The 24,475-nt window shown below is 47.7% G+C and overlaps 1 protein-coding gene across 5 annotated transcripts in view; it reads left to right on the forward strand.

Moving 5' to 3' along the window:
- Nucleotides 1–24,475, forward strand: part of LRFN5 (leucine rich repeat and fibronectin type III domain containing 5) — a 139,452-nt gene that overhangs the window by 90,852 nt on the left and 24,125 nt on the right. The window lies entirely within an intron of this gene.

The raw sequence follows: 24,475 nt of genomic DNA on the forward strand, positions 1-24,475 counted from the left end.
AGCACTGAATGGGGAGCGGAGGAGCGGATGCCTTCCTAAGGCCATTGAGAGTGCAAGACTTGATGGTGTGGGTACACCAGTGTCCAGTAGGACCAGGTGTGTCCCCCGGCTAGATACAGGGGGCAGGAAATGCATGTTGACCGTATCCTCCTAGGCCTGTGTATAGCATTATCTTCATGCTTTGAAAGGACTTTTCCCGGATCATGTACACCCATAAGTCATTTCCTTCGGATTGCCTTGGAACGTGGAGAACACTAATAGTTACACAAAGCATCCAAATTACTTTTAGATGGGCTGCATGAGTTGAAACAATAAAGCCTGCAAAGTGAGTAAAACTTACTGTTCCATTCTGATAATAAGAAAATAAATGGAAAGGCTCGCTTCGTGAGTGCAAGTGCATAATTGTAATATCGCGGGCACATTTGTAAATGAAAACGTATGCAACACTTGAGCGGTTCAGTGTAAAAAATGCGTGATGTGTTTCCATGGCCTGAAATTTGCTAGCAACTGCCTGAATCCACATCTCTCCTTTAATTAGGAGACTTAAGAGAGTAAAATGAAATACATTGGTTAATAGACAACCTATTTACAGCACAAATTAAGCTATCTCTGACTGGTCCCCTTCTCCTTGCAGCACCTCTGAATGGAAGCTGAATGTACGGATGTATGTTAATGCACAATAACCCTAACCCGGGGCACCTCAGAGACGAACAAAAATATTTATATAGTGTCACAAGTTTTGAGGGTAAAACCCACTTCTTCAGATGAACTGAAGTGGAAGTTCAGAACCAAGATATTTATAAGAGAGGGAAAGCAAGCAAGCAAACAAACAAACACAGCACCTCTTAGTTGTAGGACCAGTGCTAATGAAGCTAATTAAGTGAGCTGGCAATGTCCCATTCTTAGCTTTTGATGTAAAAATGCAGAATTAGAGGCATGGGAGACTGACTTTATAATGTGACATCCAGTTAATGACTTTGTTCAAGCCCAGTGGAAATGAAAACTAATTGCCTAGGGAGGTTTTGGAGTCTCTGTCATTAGAGATATTTAAGGGCAGGTTAGAGAGGCATCTCTCAGGGATGACCTAGAGGGTGCTGGGTCCTGCTGTGAGGGCAGGGGACTGGACTCGATGACTCTCGAGGTCCCTTTCAGCTCTAGTGTTCTATGATTCTCTCTGTAATTGGCTGGCAAAATTCCTTTGACAGAGGCTGTCTGGTTGGGCCAATGTCCATGGCAGAGGGGCCTGGCTGGCACGTGGTGACAGAGATCGCAGGGAGACAGGGCAGGCGGATAAGCCCCTGATGGGGTTAGGTCCTGTGATGGAGTCGCTTGTGCAGATGTGTGTAGACTTGGCACCAGGCTTTGTTGCAGGAGCAGGGTGAATGCACAAGTGGTCCATATCACTGTGAGGTCATTGCCAGACCGCCTGTGGCACAGGAGGAGGGAACGCAAAGCCCATCTCCCTTCTCCTCCCTGGAAGATGCTATTGCTGCCCTGAGCCTGGGGCAGGTGCGGAGCAGTTGGACAAATGTCCCAGAATTGTTCAGCCCAGGCCTGGGACCTGAACGCTGCTTTTCAGCACCGTCCCGCCCAATTCGGGATGGCTGGTCGCTGCAGGGTGGCCTTCAGGCCTCATTCCAGCCTTGTGAGCACCTAGATGGAGAGACGAAGAGCCGTAGCTGCGTTTTGCTGTGCCGTGGGCCACGTGGCCAGGGTGGGATAGGTCCCTGTGCCCTGCACAGCCCCACACCCCTCTCGTGCAAACGAGCCGATAACCAGCTGTAACCAGCTAACGGGGGGCTGCCGTCTCCCTGTGTGGGGTCCATTAGCAGCGTCTGTTTCCCTGTCACAGACTCATCCCATGTGGCAGTGGAGGGCAGCATGGCTGGCCGTCTCTGGAGCGCCCGCAGTCAGAACAGGTCTGGTCTGTGCCGGGGGCTGCCTCCTGAGCAAACATGAGTCAGACCCCGCTCTGCATGGCCGTCGCCCCGGCTGGCATGTTGTCTGCTGGGCTCCCTGGCGGCTCGGTGCAGGACTAAGAACCCTGGGCAGCAAATCACTGAACCCTTGGTGCGCCCCAGCACCTTGCTCACACGGGCCTCAGCTTCACCAGGCCCCTTTGGCACCATTCAAACAGCGGGCACGGGCCATGATAAGCAGTGCAGCCAGCGGCTATCCAGTCTCGCCCCTCTCGCTGGCAGGGCCTTCGAGCTCCCAGAAGAGCTTTGTCTCCCCCCGTGCGGCAGCGTGCAAGGACGGACCACACTGCCATGCTGCAGCAGCGAGCGCTGAGGCCCGTTCTATTTCTGGCCACAGTTTTCATGGATTGGTAGCATTCCCCTTGATGGGGGCAGGGGCAGAGCTAGATACAGGTGTGACAGACCGGGCCTGTCTGGGCACAGCTGAGGGAGTCCGCTCAGTGCGAATTGCTCAAATTCGGGGCTCCTTACAGCCCCCAGACTGGAGACCTTCCCAACTAGGCCACACACCAGTCTGCAGAGCACTTCAGCTGCCTGCCTGAAGCCTCACAAGCAAAACCCCTCCGACACCCCAGCAATATCCATGCCCCAGACGGCCCCGGGCCTCTTACACAGGTGGGGGGGTCCTAGCACTCAATCCCACCTACCCCGAACAAGTTCTGTCTGGTCCCAAGAAACCAGCCACAGATCCCAGGTCAATTTCCCCTCTGGACCATACCCACAAATCACGCTGATCCAATCCTTTAGCATCTAACAACTAAAGGTTTATTACTACCAGAAAGATAAGCACGAGAGTAAGGTTGTCAAAGTATCATACATTACATGCATTGAATCTCCCAGTTCTTGATGCAGGCTTGCAGCAGAGATGTTACAGCTGCTGGTTCAAAAGTCGTTGGTGCACATCCTACGCCAGGATGGGTCCACAGTTCTTCCCGGCTTGTGATTCCCTGCGAGGCCGCATCTGGGGTCAGGAGCAGATCTGGAGACCAAGGTGGAGTCGGCCACATGGCATATTTATCTCACCTCCTGGCTTCTTCCAAGCTGGAGACAGTCACATGGTCTCTGACCAGGCACCTAGATTCCTTCATAGATGGGTCTCTGGTACTTAAGAGACCTATTGTCCCTGGAGCCTTGCTAATTAGCATGTCCATAGGCTGAGCTCATTGCTCAGCCACATACAGAGAAATTCCCAGTCTCCATACAGAGTCCATATTCACAACTCCACACACAGACGTTATACAGATATATGACGAGCATAACAGAATTAAAAAAAAGTAGCTTTTGTTTGACACCTCACATGGCCCCTTTGTACCAGCTTTTGGGGCGAACACCCCCCTCCTCCCATGAGCACAGCAGTGACCTGTTTCCCTTAAACTCCGGTAACGCGACAACAGGCAGGAATGCCATTTGACATTGCAGGCTGCGTTTGAAGGGGCTTCTCTTTGTGGTTTTGAATGCTGTCGTTTGGCAGCCACATGTGGTAACATGAGAACTGCGGCATTGGAATGGACCATTAGCCAGACTGCCTCATTATCCTGCCTCCAGCAACAGCTCATGCTTCGTTACTGGCCACAAGATCCCCCCCTCCAATGCATCCGATCTACCATGCAATGTGCAGCTGTGACATGGGGCCCACACAAACAGGGACACCCCCTCCCCCCGGAGCATGAGAGTTTGATCTTTTGTAACTTTTTAATGTGGTGCCTTGGGCGTCATTCTATTCATATCTCTGTGTTAAAAATCATAGTCAATGGTTGACCTTAATAATATAATATACCTTGTAGTAATGAAAGCACATGGCCTATTCTGCTTAGATTAAAAACCCCAAGCTGTCGCATCGCAACCGAACACCAATTCTCATGCACGCTCCAATTACCAGAGGTATAATTATTCCTAATTCAAATGAAAAGATTTTAGTAAACTCTGTAGTATCCTGGGCACAGAGCGTCGGACTCAGAAGCCACTGAAACGTCTGCCTTTTTGTATCACTCTGAAATGCAGTGTGAAGTGCCCACAATGCCAAGACATGGGGTTGCAGTCCAACATGGAGTGCTGTGCCTACGGAAGCAGGTATTAAACTCCAGTTAACCGTGCCTGTGCCAAAGGTGTGCACTGTCAATGTGATGGGCAACCTTGGGAGCACAAAACATCGATGAAGAGGAGATTAAAAAGTAACATTTTTCAGAAGACAGAACTGAAGTTTCCTGTAGCCTCTTAGCAGAGGCTATTAATGTGCATTGCCGTACTATTAATACAGTATGAGAATCGATTATGACCCATGGATTCTAAGGTCAGAAAGGACCACTGTGATCATCTTGTCTGACCTTCTGCATAGCCCAGACCAAAGAAATCCCCCACAATATTTCCGAGCATCTACAGGACCATTTGCCATAACGGCTGAACAGTTCCCTGGGGCCTCTGGAAGCCCACCAGATCCATCAGCCTCTGAGGGCGGATCATCTTAATTGGTCCCTCATCTCTGTGGAGGGAAAGGTCAGCAGATAGTCTAAACTTGACCAGGTAGTGATCAGTCCATGACAAAGGGAGTGTAGCCACATCCCTTATCCCAAAAACTCTATCACCCTTAGTCCAAAAGACCAGCGTATGACCTGCAACATGCGTTGGGTCACTTATTTCTTGGGATAGTCCTAGGGTGGTCATGGTATCCATAAAATCTTGGGGCCGGACCAACAGGACAGCCTTGGCATGGATATTAAAGTTCCTCAAGACCAGATACTAACCTGGCATTCAGCAGCAGCACCCACAGAGCTGATGGCCAGGTATTAAAGTTCCCAGAGTTATCGAGGCTGGGAACAGGACTGGAACAAGGAATAGCACATAACTGGCTAAACCTTGTTCCCCTTGGCTGGCCAGTCCAGATCTTACTTCCATATTTTCCCCCACTGGTCACAACTGCCACGATACCACCTGAGCCCTCTCCCTTAGGCACCCGTCTGTGCCAAAGCACATAAGGGGGAATGGTGGGGGGGAGGGGAATAAACACAAACCTTCAGTTTAGGCAGGTAAAGGGAACTTCCTCTCCCCAAGAACCATCCCCTGCCCTCCCTTCTCTCACCAGGGACTGAATAGGCCACCGCACAACCAACAGTTTGTTTTCAGTTCAGATTGTTTGCTTATATCCAGTTCACCAAGAGATTCAGATCCTACCACTGTCATATTACCAAATTGGAGGGAAGCAGCCAGATCGCTGCTGCACCCCTAGGTGGGGGTGTTGGCCCCAGAAATCTGTATGAAAGGGAGCCATGTGGGGTATTGAATGGGAGCTTGTTGTTTTCTGATCCTGTGTACACTGTTTATGTGAGTATATAATGTCTGTGTGTGTAGATCTGTAATCTGTGTGGAAACTGAAGATTTCCCTGCATGTGGTTAAGCATTGGGCAGGGCCGAGCCTGTGGAGCCTGTGGACATGCTAATTACCTGTGGAACAATGGTTCTCAATGGGCCAAAGACACACCCAAAGAATGGGGGCTGTCCTGAGAGCAGCCAGCAGGGAACACAGAGAGGCTGAGGACCAGGTGACCTGCTACATACTAGAAGAGGCCAGGAAGGAGTATAAAGAGGCCATGTGGTCGATGCCATTTTGTTCTCAGCTCAGCACTTCATCCCAGAGGCAGCATTGCAGGGATTGAAGAGCCCGGAAGACCTGTGAACCCATCCTGATCGTAGGATGTGCAATAAGAACTTTTAAACCAGCAGCTGCAACATCTCTGCTAGAGCCTGCATCGAGGACTGGGAGATTCGGTGCATGTAACGTACTGTACTTTAATAACCTTACTCTCAGGCTTTTCTTTCTTGTGTTAATAAACCTTTAGATATAGTTTCTAAAGGATTGGCCCAGCGTGATTTGTGGGTAAGGTCCAGAGGGTAAATTGACCAGGGATCTGTGGCTGGTTTCTTGGAACCGGACAGAACTTGTTCGGGGTAGGTGGGATTGGGTGCTAGGACCCCCCACCTGTGTATGAGGCCCGGGGCCATCGGGGGCACGGATATTGCTGGGGTGTCGGAGGGGTTTTGCTCGGGAGGCTTCAGGCAGGCAGCTGAAGCGCTCTGTGGGACTGGTTTGTGGCCTGTTTGGAGAGGTCGCCAGTTGGGGGCTGTAAGGAGCCCCGGATTTGAGCAATTCACCCTGAGCAGATGCCCTCAGCTGTGCCCAGACACGGCCCGGTCCGTCACAACCACGTACCCGCCCTTTGAGTTATTTCGCACTGCCGGGGGCAGGGGAATGTTTATCAGGAAATTCTATCACTGGTGATTTTATGTTTCCTTCCAGGTCAGTGACAACAATGTGAACTAGCATAGGGCCAAGAACTGAACTTTGAGGAACCCCCAGCAACAGGCCTGCTTGGTGCTGGCTCCTAATTTACATTTTGAGACCTGGGAGTTTTTATCCCATTTGATGTGTGCTGTACTAATTTTATTTTGTTTTAATTTTTAAATCAAAAGATGGGGCACCCTGTGACATGGTGTACAACCACATTCACTTTGTGAGCCAAGCTTGAAGTCTCATGAAGAAAGATCTCAAGCTTGATTTGCATTAATTGCATTATCTTCCTTTTGTTCATTATTAATTGAATCCCTTATCAGCCTCTCCATTGTCTTGCCCAGGATCAATGTCAGGCTATAAATCACTTTCAATTGCCACAACATTAGGTCTTCTGGAACTACCCCAGTGCTCAAAGACTGATTGACTATCAGCAAGAACCATCTTGAGCTCCTCTCCCAACTCTGCTAAAACTCTTGGATGCGAATTATTGGGACTGCCTGATTTAGAAATGACACGAGAAATGTCTGCAGGGAGGCGAAAGGAGTGGAAAGAGGGGTGTCCTTGCCCTATGTTGAGACTTCAGCATCTGTCTTATTCCCAGTTTATTGACCACTTCCGCCTTTTCTGCATTGTCATCAGTAATGCCACCTTGGAACAGGACAATAATATTGTCAGGATATTTTTTCCATCATGAATTTTCTCTTAGGTTGAATTACTAATGAATGACTTATTGATTACTTATCAATATTTACTTATTTATTTATCCACTTCATATTTACTTCTTATTTACTTTATTGCATAATGAATTACTTCTTCTGTTCCTTAACTCTGCTGGCATAGACGATGGTGTAGGGAAGAGGGGTTTAGATTTATTAGGAACTGGGGACACTTTTGGGAGAGGGGGAGCCTATACAGGAAGGATGGGCTCCACCTAAACCAGGGTGGAACCAGACTGCTGGCATTAAACATTAATAAGTCTGTAGAGCAGTTTTTAAACTAAGATATTGGGGAAAGCCGATTGGTGCGGAGATGCACGTAAATCGGAGAGAGACTTCTCTTAGAGGAGAATCTGTTGATAGAGATTCTCTAAGCTGTAGTCAGAAAGAGAGGAGGGGAGAGGGCAAACCATTGGCCAGAGCTGACAAACAACTGCATACAAAGGAATCCAATGCATCAGGGAAGGGCAGACAAATAACTAGTGGCAAATTTTTAAAGTGCTTGTACACAAATGCTAGGAGTCTGACTAATAAGATGGGTGAACTAGAGTACCTCGTATTAAATGAGGTGATAGACATAATACGCATCACTGAAACCTGGTGGAATGAGGAAAATCTGTGGGACACAATCATACCGGGATATAAAATATATCGAAAGGATAGAGCAGGCCGGGTGGGTGGCGGAGTGGCACTGTATGTGAAAGATAATGTAGAATCAAATGAAATAAAAATATTAAGTGAATCAACATGTTCCATAGAATCGCTATGGATAGTAATTCCATGCTCCAATAATAAGAAATTAGCAGTAGGGATATATTACCGACCACCTGACCAGGACAGCGATACTGACATTGAAATGCTGACGGAGATTAGAGAGGCTACCAAAATAAAGAACTCTATAATAATGGGGGATTTTAATTACCCCCATATTGACTGGATACGTGTCACCTCAGGAAGAGAAGCAGAGATAAAATTTCTCAATGGCTTAAATGACTGCTTCTTGGAGCAGCTGGTGCAGGAACCCACAAGGGGAGAGGCAATTCTTGATTTAGTCCTGAGTGGAGTGCAGGATCAGGTCCAGGATATAACCGTTACAGGACCGCTTGGGAATAGTGACCATAATATAATAACATTCAACATTCCTTGGTGGTGGGAAGAACACCTCAGCAGTCCAGCACCCTGGCATTTAATTTCAAAAAGGAGAATTACACAAAAATGAGGAGGTTAGTTAAACAGGAATTAAAAGTCACAGTGACTAGAGCCAAATCCCTGAAAGCTGCATGGAAACTTTTTAAAGACACCTTAATAGAGGCCCAACTTAAATGTATACCCCACATTAAAAAACATAGCAAGAGACCTAAAAAAGAGTCAGCATGGCTTAACCACCATGTAAAAGAAGCAGGGAGGGACAAAAAGGTATCTTTTAAGAATTGGAAGTCCAATCCTAGTGAGGTAAATAGAAAGGAACATAAACACTGTCAAATCAAGTGTAAACATGTAATAAAAAAAGCAAAAAAAATTTTGAGGAACAGCTAGCCAAAAACTCAAAAAGAAATAACAAAATGTTTTTTAAGTACATTAGAAGCAGGAAGCCTGCTATAAAAGGAGCAATCAAGGACGATAAAGCCATTGCGGAGAAACTAAATGATTTCTTTGCTTCAGTCTTCATGGCTGAGGACGTTGGGGAGATTCCTGAATCTGCACCGTCCTTTGTGGGTGATGAATCTGAGGAACTGTCCTGGATTGAAGTGTCATTAGAGGAGGTGTTGGAACAAATAGAGAAACTTAATGTTAACAAATCTCCGGGACCGGGACATTCATCCAAGGGTTCTAAAAGAACTTAAATGGGAAATTGCTGAGCTATTATCTGTGGTTTGTAACCTATCCTTTAAATCAGCTTCCGTACCTAAGGACTGGAAGGTAGCCAACGTGACACCAATATTTAAAAAGGGCTCTAGAGGCGATCCTGGCAATTACAGACCGGTAAGTCTAACTTCAGTACCAGGCAAATTAGTCGAAACAATAGTAAAGAATAAAATTGTGAAGCATGTAGAAGAACATAATTTGTTGGACAAAAGTCAACATGGTTTCTGTAAAGGGAAATCCTGTCTTACTAATCTGTTAGAGTTCTTTGAAGGGGTTAACAGACATGCGGACAAGGGGGATCCAGTAGATATAGTATACTTGGATTTTCAGAAAGCCTTTGACAAGGTCCCTCACCAAAGGCTCTTGTGTAAATTACATGGCCATGGGATAAGAGGGAAGGTCCTTTCTTGGATTGAGAACTGGTTAAAAGACAGGAAACAAAGGGTAGGAATAAATGATAAATTTTCAGATTGGAGAGGGGTAACTAGTGGTGTACCCCAAGGGTCAGTCCTGGGACCAATCCTTTTCAATTTATTCATAAATGATCTGGAGAAAGGGGTAAGCAGTGAGGTGGTAAAGTTTGCAGATGATACCAAACTGTTTAGGATAGTCAAGACAGAAGCAGACTGTGAGGGACTCCAAGAAGATCTCACCAAACTGAGTGATTAGGCAACAAAATGGCAAATGAAATTTAATGTGGATAAGTGTAAAGTAATGCACATCGGGAAAAATAACCCCAACTATACGTACAGTATGATGGGGGCTAATTTGGCTACGACAAATCAGGAAAGAGATCTTGGAGTTATCGTGGACAGTTCTCTGAAAACTTCCACGCAGTGTGCAGCGGCGGTCAAAAAGGCAAATAGGATGCTAGGAATTATTAGGAAAGGGATAGAAAATAAGACCCAGAATATCTTACTGCCCCTGTATAAAACTATGGTACGCCCACATCTTGAATACTGTGTACAGATGTGGTCTCCTCACCTCAAAAAAGATATTTTGGCCTTGGAAAGGGTTCAGAAAAGGGCAACTAAAATGATTAGGGGGTTTGGAACGGGTCCCATATGAGGAGAGGTTAAAGCGACTGGGACTTTTCAGTTTAGAAAAGAGGAGACTGAGGGGGGATATGATAGAGGTCTATAAAATCATGAGTGGTGTGGAGAGGGCTGATAACTTTTCTTTATTTATTAGTTCCCATAATAGAAGAACTAGAGGACACCAAATGAAATTAATGGGTAGCAGGTTTAAAACTAATAAAAGAAAGTTCTTCTTCACACAGCGTGTAGTCAACCTGTGGAACTCCTTGCCAGAGGAGGCTGTGTAGGCTAGGACTATAATAGAGTTTAAAGAGAAGCTGGATAAATTCATGGATGTTAGGTCCATAAAAGGCTATTAGCCAGGGGATAAAATGGTGTCCTTGGCCTCTGTTGTCAGAGGCTGGAGAGGGATGGCAGGAGACAAATCGCTTGATCATTGTCTTCGGTCCACCCTCTCTGGGGTACCTGGTGCTGGCCACTGTCGGCAGACAGGATACTGGGCTAGATGGACCTTTGGTCTGACCCAGTACTGCCGTTCTTATGTTCTTATGTTCATAGATTTCTCCATGTGTCCCTTGGCTTCTCTTGTCAGTTTTCTACATTTCTGAACTTCTGCTTTCCCATTCAGGTACTCCCACCATCTCCTCACCCTCAGAGATGAGCCACATTAATTCTGATTTAATTAGCACTGATGTCTTTCTTTCTTTCTTCAGCATCTGATGAAGTGCATTGAAGTTAATGAACGCTTATTCTCTATTCCCTATTGGATATTCCCAATACATTTGTTAGTCTTTAAAGTGCCACAGGACTCCTTGTTGTTTTTGCTGAAGCAGACTAACATGGGTACCTCTCTGAAACCTGATTTATATTCATTACTATCTCCTTCCCCTTTCTTCCATTTGTTATATAAAGTTATTTTATGTTTTGTTGTGTTTTTTTTTAATTTTGAGTGCTGCCTTTACTTTCCTTGTAAACTAGTTTATTTCTTAAACCAGCAGACTTCTTCCTTGGTTATTGAGTTGTATATTTGTGGGCATCTAGTAAGGTGTTCCTAAGTTCCAGGACGCCCCTGACTTGCGACACAATTGGTTCCAGAGGAAGCGTCGCAAGTTGGGAGCATTGTAACTCGAACCCACATTTATGGTAGGTGCCGTATGCTATCGTAAATGCAGGCTGAGGACGTAAGTCTGGGGTTTCCAGCCTCTTCTGCACTTTCGAAAATGATTGTAAGTGCGGGGGGTCAGAACTCAGGCAGCCAGATCTCGGAGGCCTCCTATATTCCCAAGTGAAATGATTGTTCACATTTCTCTGATTAAATTCTTCCTCTCCGCTGATTTGGCTAATACTGGTTTTCATCTTTGACACTGGCACTATTACAATGCCAGCTATATACTACAGTTCTGGCCTTTATTCTGCATGCACATTATACATGTAATCAAGGCATGACCACTTGTAGCCAAGGTAATGTTAACTTAGTTCTGTGATCAGTTCTTCTTCATCTGGTAGAACAAGAGCTAATAGAGGACATCCCTGTGTTGGCTGCAACACTCTTTGAGTTAGGAAATTGTGATCTGAAATGTTTAGAAATTGCAAATGGCAACATGAGACCTAAGTATATGTCACTCAAATTTAAGTCCAAAATATGCGCCTATCTATATGTGATCAATGAGGTGATCGTCCTGTTCTCTAGTGTGGCACCAGCTAAGACCCCATCTTGTGCTTTATCTGTGAGGAGAATGATCCATAAGCATTCAGGACCATTTTCTTCTGCGTTATCAGTGATTCAGAAACAGAAAATGCCATTTTTCTCACAGGATTTCATTCCTCCCCCCGTTTTGCCCACTCTGCTTCCTAAATAGATTCTAGCCATCAATTTCAACATTCTGGGATGATGAATCAGCTCACCAGGTTTCATTACTACCAACTAGTTTTAATTTACGCGAATTAATCAGCAATTCCAGTTTCTCCTATTTTGCCACCTAAGTTCCTACAATTGGTGTGCAGGCAATTCAAGAATTTCTTCTGTTCATGTTCATTTGTTCCTTGATCAGTTTTTTCTCAACATCTCAGTTTTGTGCAGAGTTCTTATTTTCCCCTTTGGCTATTAGTTTACCTCACGTCTGACTACGATAGCCAGCCTGTCCCCAAGGAGATTGGTCCCTCTTCCACAGAGGCGAGGAGTCCTGTGGCACCTTAGAGACTAACTGAAGTGTAGGAGCATAAGCTTTCGTGGGCAAAGACCCACTTCGTCAGATGCATGTAGGTACATCAGATGCTCCTACACTTCAGTTAGTCTCTAAGGTGCCACAGGACTCCTCGCCGCTTTAGCAGATTCAGACTAACACAGCTCCCCCTTGATACTTCCATAGAGGTGGAAGCCACCCAAACTATCCAGCTCCCGCTGCTTTTAGTAAGTGGCCCAGAGTTCCACAAAACTCAAATCCTCCACCCTTTGCCTCTTCCCTAGCCAGCAATTCACATGCAAAATCTTCTGCCTCATGCCTTCCTTTGCCCATGGGGCAGGAAGGATCTCAGAGAAGATTGCTGGGACATTCTTCTGCAGTGTGCTTCTGCATTCCCTGAAGTCGTCCGTTCTCTGAGAGACCGCACAGTGCAGTGCCCTTGGTGCTCGTGTGAACCGTCACCAATGTATCTGTGCCCGTGGACTTCCACAGCCTTTCCAGTGATGGCTCATGCCGTACCTTGGGGATGTGAGCACACTGCCTTGTTGCCCATCTGTTCCTGGGAGAATGTGACTTTGCTTCTTCTAAGTTCTGAATCTCCAGCAAGAATGACGTGTTTTCCTTGGATGGTGGGTAAGCTTGGTTTTCTTACGAATTGAACCAAGCTGCCACCCACACATGCCCCCAACATCTCTCCCTTCCTGTGGACCTGCTGAATAGGGAGAGGCAGTTTCCACGGTTCCCATGCTGAGCACCTGGTAGTGATGTGAAAGTTCTTGTTGTGCATCTCCTACCCTTTGTCCATCTCAGGCCAGACTCAGCATGATGCCGCAGATACTCGTGGAGCTCTGCCAGCTCATGCCAGCCTGGGAGCTGAGCCCTTGGTTCTAATTTTAGCTGCTGAAAGTCCCTCTTGCTGCTTCTGCTGTTGGGTTGTTGTTGGGAAATGCACCATGTTCCTCCCCGGACGCCCTGCCTGTCTGAAAATTGCCTGGCTTAGCACCAAAAAAGGACTTAAAATGCAGTTTAGCTTGAGCTGTGATTTATTTCATAGGCGCGGATTTAGCAGAGCCCCCAGCCATGTACGTAAGTAACACTGACTTGCATGAAGCTCAGTCGTGTGCCAGTGTTTTGCTGGACTGAGGCTTTAGATTGTACATGTTAAATAATGGTAGAATTAAAGGTCCCATTGTCACTACAAAACCACTTAGTTTGGCAAAGCCACGTTCCCATGGTTCATGTTCCTGGTCAGTGCAGCATGGGCAAAACCAGATGGGAGTGAACTATGCCTAGATAACGGAGCACAGGCCAGCAGACAAAGGACTTGAGAGCTTTCCCCAGCTCTGCTGCTAACCAGGGTGACCTCGGACTAGTCACTGAATCTGTTTCCATGGCCCATCTGTAACATGGTGATGAATGTCCAACCCACTGCCCAAAGCAGGACCAACCCCAGCTCAATCACCCCAGCCAGGGCTTTGTCAAGCAGTGACTTAAACACCTCTAGGGATGGAGGTTCCACCCCCTCCCTAGGGAACCCAGCCCAGCGCTTCCCCACCCCCTAGGGAGATAAAGTTGATTACAAGTATCAGAGGGGTAGCTGTGTTAGTCTGAATCTGCAAAAGCGACGAGGAGTCCTGTGGCACCTTATAGACTAAATGAAGTGTAGGAGAATAAGCTTTTGTGGGCAAAGACCCACTTTGTCAGATGCATGTAGTGGAAATTTCCAGAGGCAGGTATAAATATGCAGGCCAGGATCAGGCTGGAGATGACGAGGTGGATCCAATCAGGGAGGATGAGGCCCACTTCTAGTAGCTGATCTGGAGGTGTGAATTCCAAGAGAGCAGAAGCTGCTTTTGTAGTTAGCGAGCCATTCACAGTCTTTGTTTAATCCTGAGTTGATTGTGTCAAACTTGAGGATGAACTGTAGCTCAGCAGTTTCTCTTTGAAGTCTGGTCCTGAAGTTTTACCTTTAGATCTGCAATTGTGTGTCCAGGGAGACTGAAGTGCTCTCCTACAGGTTTTTGTATGTTGCCATTCCTAATATCAGATTTGTGTCCATTGATTCTTTTACGTAGGGACTGTCCAGTTTGGCCGATGTATATAGCAGTGGGGCATTGTTGGCACATGATGGCATATATTACGTTAGTAGATGTGCAGGAGAATGAACCAGTGATAGTATGGCTGATCTGGTTAGGTCCTGTGATGGTGTTGCTGGTGTATATATGTGGGGAGAGTTGGCACTGAGGTTTGTTGTATGGATTGGTTCCTGAGTTAGAGTTATTATGGTGCGGTGTGTAGTTGCTGGTGAGAATATGCTTCAGGTTGGCGGGTTGTCTGTGGGCAAGAACTGGCCTGCCTCCCAAGGCCTGTGAAAGTGAGGGATCATTGTCCAGGATGGGTTGTAGATCACTAATGATGCGTTGGAGAGGTTTTAGCTGAGGACTGTAGGTGATGGCCAGTGGTGTTCTGTTGCTTTCTTTCTTGGGCTTGTCCCGTAGCAGGAGGCTTCTGGGTACACGTCTGGCTCTGTCGATCTGTCTCCTCACTTCCTCGTGTGGGTATCGCAGTTTACAGAATGCTTGTTGAAGATCTTGTAGGTGTAGGTCTCTGTCTGAGGGGTTGGAGCAGATGCGGTTGTCCCTCAGTGCTTGGCTGTAGACAGTGGATCGTGTGGTGTGTCCGGGATGGAAGCTGGAGGCATGCAGGTAAGCATAGCATTGCCACTCGGGCAACAAGTGTAGCTGCTCTGCATCCAGGGAGCAGCAGGAAGCATCCAGAGCGCGCCCATGCAGGGGGCATTTTCTGCCTCTCCAGCACCGTTCCTTTCCCTCTCCCTTCACCGCGCAGAGGAGCTGGTGTGGGGCCAGGCACCCAGGAGTAAGGAGTGAGTCCTAGGGTGGCTGGAGTAAAACCGTCCATTCCCCATCCCCCAGCTGAATGAGCTCGCCACAGTCCCCCTCCTGCCAGCAGGTTTCTCTCAAAGGGGCAGGGGTTCCAAGACAGCAGTCTGTGCAGACCCATTCTCGCCAGGCCTCCTGGGAAGCAGGGGTGGATGCAAGAGCCCCGCAGGCCAGTGCACAGGCACACAGCATCCACACAGCTGGCACCAGCCTACAGCAGAGTGAACGTCACTCTGCCGACCGGCTGCCCAGCTGCTTTGGCCGAGGAGAGGAAAATGCTACTCGAAGAACCCAGGGAAGGTCCCCTGGGGAAGCCACAAAATTCCCCTCCCCTGCCCTGCCTGCCCTGGCCTTTTCTCCTTGGTTTGTGAAGAGCTTGGAAAGCATGATTTCTCTCAAGGATGGGGAGCACAGGAGACATGGTCCACTGCTTTCGGGTCACAGCGTATTTCTGAATTAGACGCACTGTCAGTGGCTGCTCGAGTTTGTTTTGCTTCACTGGGACCGAACACCTGACTCTGTAGTGGACCTCCAATGGACGGTTCCTCTCAGAATCACGTGAGCGACTGGAAATGTTTCTGTAAAGACGTTGATCCATTTTCTAGACTGGCTTCTAAGAAACCATTCTCCCCTTGGTTCCCGGTTTGCTGAGGCACAAGGTGAATATGTTTTAAAGTACAAAGACTTGGAGCAGCTGCTGCCGAAGTGCCATGAAATGGATTTGTTCTGATAAAAGATGGGGGTGAGGAGAGATGGGGAAGTGTCTAGAGGGAAGGAAAGTGGCACAGCACAAAAGCATTCCTTCCTTCTCTGATGCAAGTGCTGTTTCATCCCCCTGCTCTCTGAATTCATTCTAGGTGTGACGGACCGGGCCGGGTCTGGGCACAGCTGAGGGCATCCGCTCAGGGCAAATTGCTCAAATTTGGGGCTCCTTACAGCCCCCAGACTGGAGATCTTCCCAAATAGGCCACAAACCAGTCCCACAGAGCGCTTCAGCTGCCTGCCTGAAGCCTCATGAGCAAAACCCCTCCAACACCCCAGCAATATCCGTGCCCCAGATGGCCCAGGGCCTCAGACACAGGTGGGGGGTCCTAGCACCCAATCCCACCTACCCTGAACAAGTTCTGTCCGGTTCCAAGAAACCAGCCACAGTTCCCAGGTCATTTTACCCTCTGGACCTTATCCACAAATCATGCTGAGCCAATCCTTTAGCATCTACCATCTAAAGGTTTATTATCATAAGAAAGAAAAGCGTGAAAGTGAGGTTGCTAAAGTATCATACATTACATGCATCGAATCTCCCAGTTCTCAATGCAGGCTTGCAGCAAAGATGTTATAACTGCTGGCTTAAAAGTCCTTGTTACTCATCCTATAGCAGGATGGGTCCACAGGTCTTTCCGGCTCTTCGATCCCTGCACTGCTGCCTCTGGGATGAAGTGCTGAGCTGAGTACCAATATGGAGTCGACCACATGGCCTATTTATCCCTCCTTCCTGGTCTCTTCTTGGCTGCAGCAGGTCACCTGGCCAGCGGCCTATCCCTGTGTTCCCTGCTGGCAGCCCTTAGGTGTCAGCCCTCATTCCTGAGGTGTGTCCTTGACCCACTGAGTGCTATTGTCCCACAGGGCCTCGCTGATTAGCATGTCTATAGGCCGGGCTCTGCCCACTGCTCAACCACATGCTGAGAAATATTCAGTATCTACACAGAATACAGATTCCTAACTACACACACAGAGGCATTATACAATCACATGACTAGCGTACATAGGATTAGCAGACAGTAAGCTTCTATTCAACACCTCACATGGCCCCTTTTATACCATTTTTTGGGCCAACACCCCCACCTATGGGTGCAGCAGTGACCTGGCTGCTCCCCTCAAATTTGGTAACGTGACACCAGGCTAGAACTTAAATTTCATTAGCTCTTCAGATGACCTTAGTTTGTCATCAGGGCAGCAGCTAGACGTTTGTTGTTCTAGCACCCCGCTAAGAGGGCACCCGCCAGTGTGTGCCGAGAGGCAGCCACAGCTTCACCTCAGCTGTGCCAAAGACACCCGGCTCTAGGACTCTTTCCCAGCCAGCAGTAGAGTTGAGAGGGAATTTGGCAGCAATTTGCATTTCAACTGTAACAAGGAACAGCCCTTCCCCTGGGTCTGTGTCCACAGACTGCCCTGTGATGTGAGCCTGTGGCAGGAGGCCTGGCCTTGCCCTCCGATGTGTGCGTGTCAGACGGAGCTCACTGAGCTAATGATGGCTACTCAGTCTCTAACCCTTTATTATTATTTTTAATGTTAAAACCATTAAAGCAGAAGTAGCATTTCTTGGTAAAAATGAGCCGGAGCGCATGAATCCAGAACAGAGATGGCCATGGAGTGTCTGAGGCACGTTAATAGTGTGCACTGAAAGAGCAGCATGTCCTACTAGCCAGATGCTTTGTGTGTGGTCAGCAAAGTGTGGTAATGCAGAGCCGGGGCCAGGGGAGGTCTCTAAGGACCCCTGGGCTCTGCAGGAGCAGCACTCTTCTGCCTGAGTGTCTGACGGAGATGCCATCCGTCAGCTGAGGCAAAACCCAGGAACCATTCAGTAAAAGTCACAGGCAGCACTGTGGCGTTTCTCACGCGAGCAGGCTGCTAACCCTGAGGTGACAGCCAAGTTCCAGCCCGGACATTTATAGTCCACCTCCCAAACTTCCTCCTGATGTTCACCTGGTTGACCCCGGCAGAGACCAGCCTGTGCAGCTCACCGCCACAAGCCATCGCTGAGGCCAAGAGTGTAGCAGGTTTGAAGCAAGGCCCTTTGCATTGCAAGGATACACGGAGGCGGGAGAGCCAATGGGAGGGAAAAGATCTTTAGAAGCAGCTCCATCAGGAGGTTTTGCCAGCTGAATTTGCCTTTTTGATTTAAATGGAATTTTCCATTTCATCTGAAAATGTTCCATTTCTGCCGGCCTTTCTGCTCTTTTTCAGTAGCAACATTTTGAAAAAAACAAAACCATTTGCACTTTCTTTTTTTCTCTGCCAAATTCAAACATCTGCCCTGGAAAATGAGGGGGCAAGCAGTGACATTTTTCCAAACATCCTGATTATCTTCCATTTGCAACCCAGGGCTACGTCTAGACTGCAAGCCTCTTTCGAAAGAGGCTATTTCGAAAGATACTTTCGAAAAAGCATCTTTCGAAAAAGAGCATCAAGACTGCAACCTTAATGCTCTCTTTCAAAAAAGCCCTGTTTGCATTCAAGAACGCCTTTTTTCGAAAGAGCACCTTCGAAAAAAGGTGTTCTTCCTCTTGAAATGAGGAGTACCGCCATCGAAAGAAAAGCCACGTTCTTTTGAGTTAATTTCGAAAGAACGCGGCTGTAGTCTAGACGCAGGTGAAGTTTTTTTGAAAAAAGGCTACTTTTTTCGAAAAAACCCTGCAGTCTAGACACAGCCCAGGCAAGCAGAGCCTCCTCTCTTTGCTAGCTGGTAAGAGGAACGAAGCGCTCACCTCGGAGCAGTTATTAATGGAATATGCTCACAGCACAAGATGCATGGTCCCTGCTCGAATGGCACCAGTCTTAGCAGACAAACCAGCCAGTGAGTGGAGGTTGAAGCCCCCCTGTGGTTCAGTGGGGTCAGGTAGAGCGTGGTGGCGCTCTCAATTTCCCATTGTCATTGGTGAAGCAAGCACCCACCAGGAAGATGTAAGAATCTGCAGAACTGTTCAGCACTTCAGAACCCGGGTGTTCTGACATGGGCTTTGAAGACAATGTTCCCACTCACAGTGGAGAGTTGCCCCATCAGGCTTGGGGCTGCTTCCTACAAGGACAAGTGCCCTTTTTTCCATCAGCAGGTCTAGATAACTTGCATCCAGGTCTAAAAGAGTAGGGTGGGGATGACGGGAATAGTTCCAGAAGTCTGGAATAAAGGGAAGTGCTGATATTCTAAAAGGGTAAATAAGGTGCCTCAAGTGATTATATGCTGTCAGCCTGATGTCTAACCCTTGCAAGATTACTGAGTTGCTGATACTCAATGATTGCTCAGAAAATGTGGAAATGGCAGACGTGCTAAGTGACTGTTTTGTTTCAGTTTTCACCAAAAAGTTCAACAGCAATTGGATATCTAATCTAGCAGATGCCCCTAGAAATGAGGTAGGATCAAAGGCTAAAATAGAGAAAGAGCAATTAAAAATTACTGAGAAAAGTTAAGTGTTTTCCAGTCACCCGGCCCTAATGAGATGTATCCTAGAATAAAGAAGGAAAAGACTAAGCACTAACGCTGCCATTAGCCATTGTCTTCCAAGTCAGAAAAGAGGAGAGTGATTCCAGAGGAGTGGGAAGGGGGTAAATATAGCTCCAATGAATTAAAAAGGGAAGTAAGGACTGGTCAGCTCACCTTCAGCACCCAGAAAGATAATGGAGCAAATCATTAAGGGTATGTCTACACTACCCTCCTAGTTCGAACTAGGAGGGTAATGTATGCATACCGCACTTGCTAATGAAGCCCGGGATTTGAATTTCCCGGGCTTCATTAGCATAAGCGGGGAGCCGCCATTTTTAAATCCCTGCTGCTTCGAACCCCGTGTAGCGCGGCTACACGGGGCTCGAACTAGGTAGTTCGGACTAGGGTGCCTATTCCGAGGAGTAACGGTAGTTCGGAATAGGACCCTAGTCCGAACTACCTAGTTCGAGCCCCGTGATTAATTTGCAGACACTTACAAGATAATAGTGTGGTAAGTAACAGTCAGCATGGATTAGTCAAGAACAAATCATGTCAAATCAGCCTGCCAGGTTTCTTTGAAAGCAGAATAAGCCTGGTGGCCAGGAAGGAAGATGCAGATGTGGTAGATCTTGATTTTATAAAGGCTTTTGATACTGTCTTGCACAAGCTTCTCATAAGCAAACTAGAGAAATACAACCTAAATGGAGCTACTGTGAGATGGTTGCATCACTAGTTGGAAAATAAGTCCCAGGGTATGTCTACACTACAATGTTAGTTCGAACTAACGGACGTTAGTTCGAACTAACATTCATAGGCGCTACACTAGCGCTCCGCTAGTTCGAATTTAAATCGAACTAGCGGAGCGCTTAGTTCGAACTAGGAAAACCTCATTTTACGAGGATTAAGCCTAGTTCGAACTTACTAGTTCGAATTAAGGGGTGTGTAGCCCCTTAATTCGAACTAGTGGGAGGCTAGCCCTCCCCAGGTTTCCCTAGTGGCCACTCTGGCCAACACCAGGGAAACTCTATGCCGCCCTCCCGGCCCCGGACCCCTTAAAGGGGCACAGGCTGGCTATGGTGCCCATGCGAGGTGCAAGCCTGCCAGCACCCAGCCAGAAGACCCTGCACCTGACATGGCACAGAGCCACCCACCCGATGTCCCCCAGCCCACCCCCTCTTCCCGGGACCAGGCTGGCGGCTCCCGGGATCTTGCCCGGGACCGCAAGAGGCGGGCACCTTCCTGGGCTAGTGCGGACATCGTGGACCTCGTCCACGATCTCCGCACTAGGCACAGGAAAGTGGCCGTCTAGGGCAGGAGAGCTGCCAGCCTGGCCACCCAGGAGCAGGTGTGCATGAAAATCAAGGGGGTCCACTGAGACCCCCGACACTGAGCCCTGAGCTTACAATGGCCGTACTGGGTCAGACCAAAGGTCCATCTAGCCCAGTAGCCTGTCTGCCAACAGCGGCCAACCCTAGGGACCCTGGAGGGGATGGACCGAAGACAGTGACCAAGCCATTTGTCTCGTGCCATCCCTCTCCAGCCTTCCACAAACTTTGGGCAGGGACACCACTCCTACCCCCTGGCTAAGACTAGTCCATGGACCCAACCTCCATGACTTGATCTCACTTCCCTTTAAACTCTGTTCTAGTTGTAGCCTTCACAGCCTCCTGCAGCAAGGAGTTCCACAGGTTGACTCTTTGCTTTGTGAAGAACAACTTTCTCTTACTAGTTTGAAGCTTGCTACCCATTCCTTTCCTTTGGTATCCTCTAGTCCTTCTTTATGGGAACTCATGAAGAACTTTTCTGTATGCACCCTCTCCACCCAACCCCTGCTTTTAGAGACCTCTATCCTGTCCCCGCTCCATCTCCTCTTTTCTAAGCTGAACAGTCCCAGTCTCTGTAGCCTCTCTTCATCTGGGACCTGTTCCCAACCCCTGATCATGTTAGTTGCCCTCCCTTCTTCCAGCCTTTCTCTTCTCCTCTCCCACCTCCTTTTCCCAGTCTCCCCCAGTTTTGTTCAATAAAGACAGAGTCAATGTTGGAAGAAACGTTATCTTTATTTTGTACATCAGGAAGGGGGGCTCGGGAGGGGTAAGTGGAAGGAGGTGAGGGAGGAATGGGGTACGAGCCCCCGATGGGGAGGACTGGGCTGGCTCTGCGGGCTTCTGGGGGTGGAAGCTCTCCTGCAGCCCCCCAATTGCCCCCTCTCCCCAGATGGCAGCCTGCGGCAAGTGCAGCCGGTCTGATGGCCAAGTGTTGTGATGTGCCCAGTGTGGGCACTCCGGGCATTCCAAGCCAGGACTGGTTTTCAAGCGGGGCACCCCTGAGAACTGTCTGTCCGGGTTGGGGGTCGGGTCCCTTTAAGCGCAGCCCTCGGCTAGCCTGAGACAGCATCTCCACGCTCTAAGTCCTCCTCTGATGCCCTGCCGGCACTGCTTCCGGCCATCCTTAAGCCCTGTTCAGGGTCCACTCAATGTGGACTTGCTAGTTCGAATTAGCAAAACGCTAATTCAAACTAGTTTTTAGTTCTAGACGCGTTAGTTCGAATTAGCTTAGTTCGAATTAACTAATTCAAACTAACTTAGTTCGAACTAACTCTGTAGTGTAGACATGCCCCCAGAGAATAGTTATTGGGGCTTTACACTGAAACTGAAAGGGCGTATCGAGTGGGGTTCTGCAGAATCTGTTCTGGGTCCAGTTCTGATCTATGTCTTCATCAGTCATTTAGCTAAAGGCATAGATTAAGATTTGCAGGAGATACCAAGCTGGGAGGGGTTGCAAGTGGTATGGAGGAAGGGTCATAATTCACAATGATCTGGATAAACTGGAGAAATGGTCAGAGGCAAACAGGATGAAGTTTAATGAGGACAAATGCAAATTGTTCCACTTAGGGAGGAACAATCGGTTGCGCGCACACAGAATGGGAAATGACTGCCTAGCACTGCAGATAAGGGTCTGGGAAGTCATAGTGGAACACAAGCTCAATCTGAGTCAACAGTGCAACACTTGTAAAAACAAAAGTGACCATCATTCTGGAATGTATTAGCAGCAGTGATGTGAACAGGACAAGAGGAGTCGTTCCTCAGCTCTTTTCTGCACTGATTGAGCCTCAGTTGGAGTATTGTGTCCAGTTCTGGGCACCGCATTCAGGGAAGATGTGGACAAATCGGAGAAGATGCAGACAAGAGCACCAATACTATTAAAGGTCTAGAGCTGTAGTTCCCAAACATTTCAATATCACGCCCCCTTTTTGATTTTTGAGAAACCCTCATGCTTCCCCTCCCAAAAAAGTAGCAGCAAAATTTGAAGTGGGATTGATGGGAGTGTGTGTGGCTGGGTCGCCTCGTGTCCCCCTGGAATTTCTTCATGCCCCCCCCAAGGGGGCACACACCCCAGTTTGGGAACCCATGGTCTAGAGAACATGAGCTATGAGCTAAGACTGAAAAAACTGGGCTTGTTTAGTCTGCAAAAGAGAAGACTGAGAGTGGCCATGATAGTGGTGTTCAAGTCTCTAAAAGGGTGTCACAAGGAGGAGGGAGAAAAACTTTTCTCCTTGGCCTCTGAGGAGAGGACAAGAAGCAATGGGCTTAAATTGCAGCAAGGGAGGTTTAGGTTGGACATTAGGAAAAACTTCCTGCCTGTCAGGGTGGTTACACACTGGAATAAATTGCCTAGGGAAGTTGTGGCATCTCCATCACTGGAGATATTTCAGAGCAGGTTGGACAGACACCTGTCAGCGATGATCTAGACAGTGCTTCGTCCTGCCAGGAGGGCAGAGGACTGGGCTAGATGAGCTTTTCAGGTTCCCTCCAGTCCTACAACTCTGTGATTCTATGTAGGATTGAACAAGAAATGGATGAGGGGCAATGTGTTCCATACCAATCAATGTAGCTTTAGGGAATATGGATCCTGTGCTCCTAACTTGGTAGCTCTTTCTGATGAGATTAGTTTTGGCTGCCAAAGGTCAGTCGCTGAGGTAAGCGATGTAGTTATCTGATAGGCAGTGGGCTTTGGACTGCATGCAATTTAGATTCAAAATGCCCAAGAATAATAGAAAGATAACACGGCATATTACATAGATAGCAACTGGCTAACTGATCAGTCTCCAGTGTAGTCATCACTCACCAGACTCCAGGAGGAGTCACCATGGAGCCGATGTATGTGTAGGGGGGTGCTGCAGAGACAGGATCTTTCCCCCATGCTCTTTATCAGTGACCTGAAAGAAAACATGAAATCGCTTCTGATAAACTGTGCAGCTGCCATAAACACTGAAGAAGTGGCAAGTAATGAAGAGGGCAGGTCACTGAGAGAGAACAATCTGGAAAGAATTTGTGTTTTAATATGGGCAATGCATGCATCAAGTAACAAGAGCATAGGCCTCTTAGATAAGGAGAGCCTCCATCCTGGGCAGAGTTACTGCTGAAAAAGATTTGGGAGTAGTGGTGGACAATCAGCTAAGAAATTGGGAAAGTAGAAAGGAACGTAAGCACTGACCGACAAGTGCACAAGTATAATGAGGCAGGCCAAAGGGAGTTGAAAAGCAGCTAGCAAAGACACAAGAATATAACCGAAGCAGGAAGCCTGCCAAACTATCAGTGGGCCGTTGGATGATGGAGATGCTAAAAGAGCAGCTGAGGAACACAAGGCCATTGCAGAGATGTGCCATGCATTCCTTGTGTCTGTGTTGACTGCAGAAGATGTGAGAGATTCCCAAACCGGAATCTTTCTTTATAGGTGGGATATCTGAGGAATGTCCCAGACTGAGGTGTTGTCAGAGGAGATGATGAACAAATTGATAAATGGAACAGTCATCAGTTAACAGGACCAGGCACTCACCAGAGTCCTGAAGGAATTCGCATGTGAATTTGCAGAACTCCTACCAGGATCGTAACTTGGCCTTTAAACCAACTTCTCTACCAGATGACTGGAGGACGGCTAATGTGGACTCAGTACAAACAGAAAAAGCTCCAGAGGTTGTCTGGCAGTTAAGCCTAACATCAGTGCCAGGCAAATGGATTGAAATATCGGTAAAGAACAGAACGATCAGACACAGAGATGAGCACAATATGTGGGGAAATGTCAGCACGGATTTTTAAAGGGAAATCATGCCTCACCAATCTATTAGAATTGCTTGAGGGTGCTGAAAATCATGTGGACAAGGGTAGTCCTGTGGCTATAATGTACTGGAGCTTTCAGAAAGTCTCTGACAAGGTTGCTCACCAAAGGCTCTTAAAATACGCTGTTATGGGATAAGAGGGAAGGTCCTCTCATAGATCAGTAACGACTTAAGACAGGACACAAAATACTGGAA

This window comes from Pelodiscus sinensis, chromosome 5 (genome assembly GCF_052426305.1).
Source record: "Pelodiscus sinensis isolate ZL-2025 chromosome 5, ASM5242630v1, whole genome shotgun sequence".
Classification (NCBI taxonomy): Eukaryota; Metazoa; Chordata; order Testudines; family Trionychidae; genus Pelodiscus; species Pelodiscus sinensis.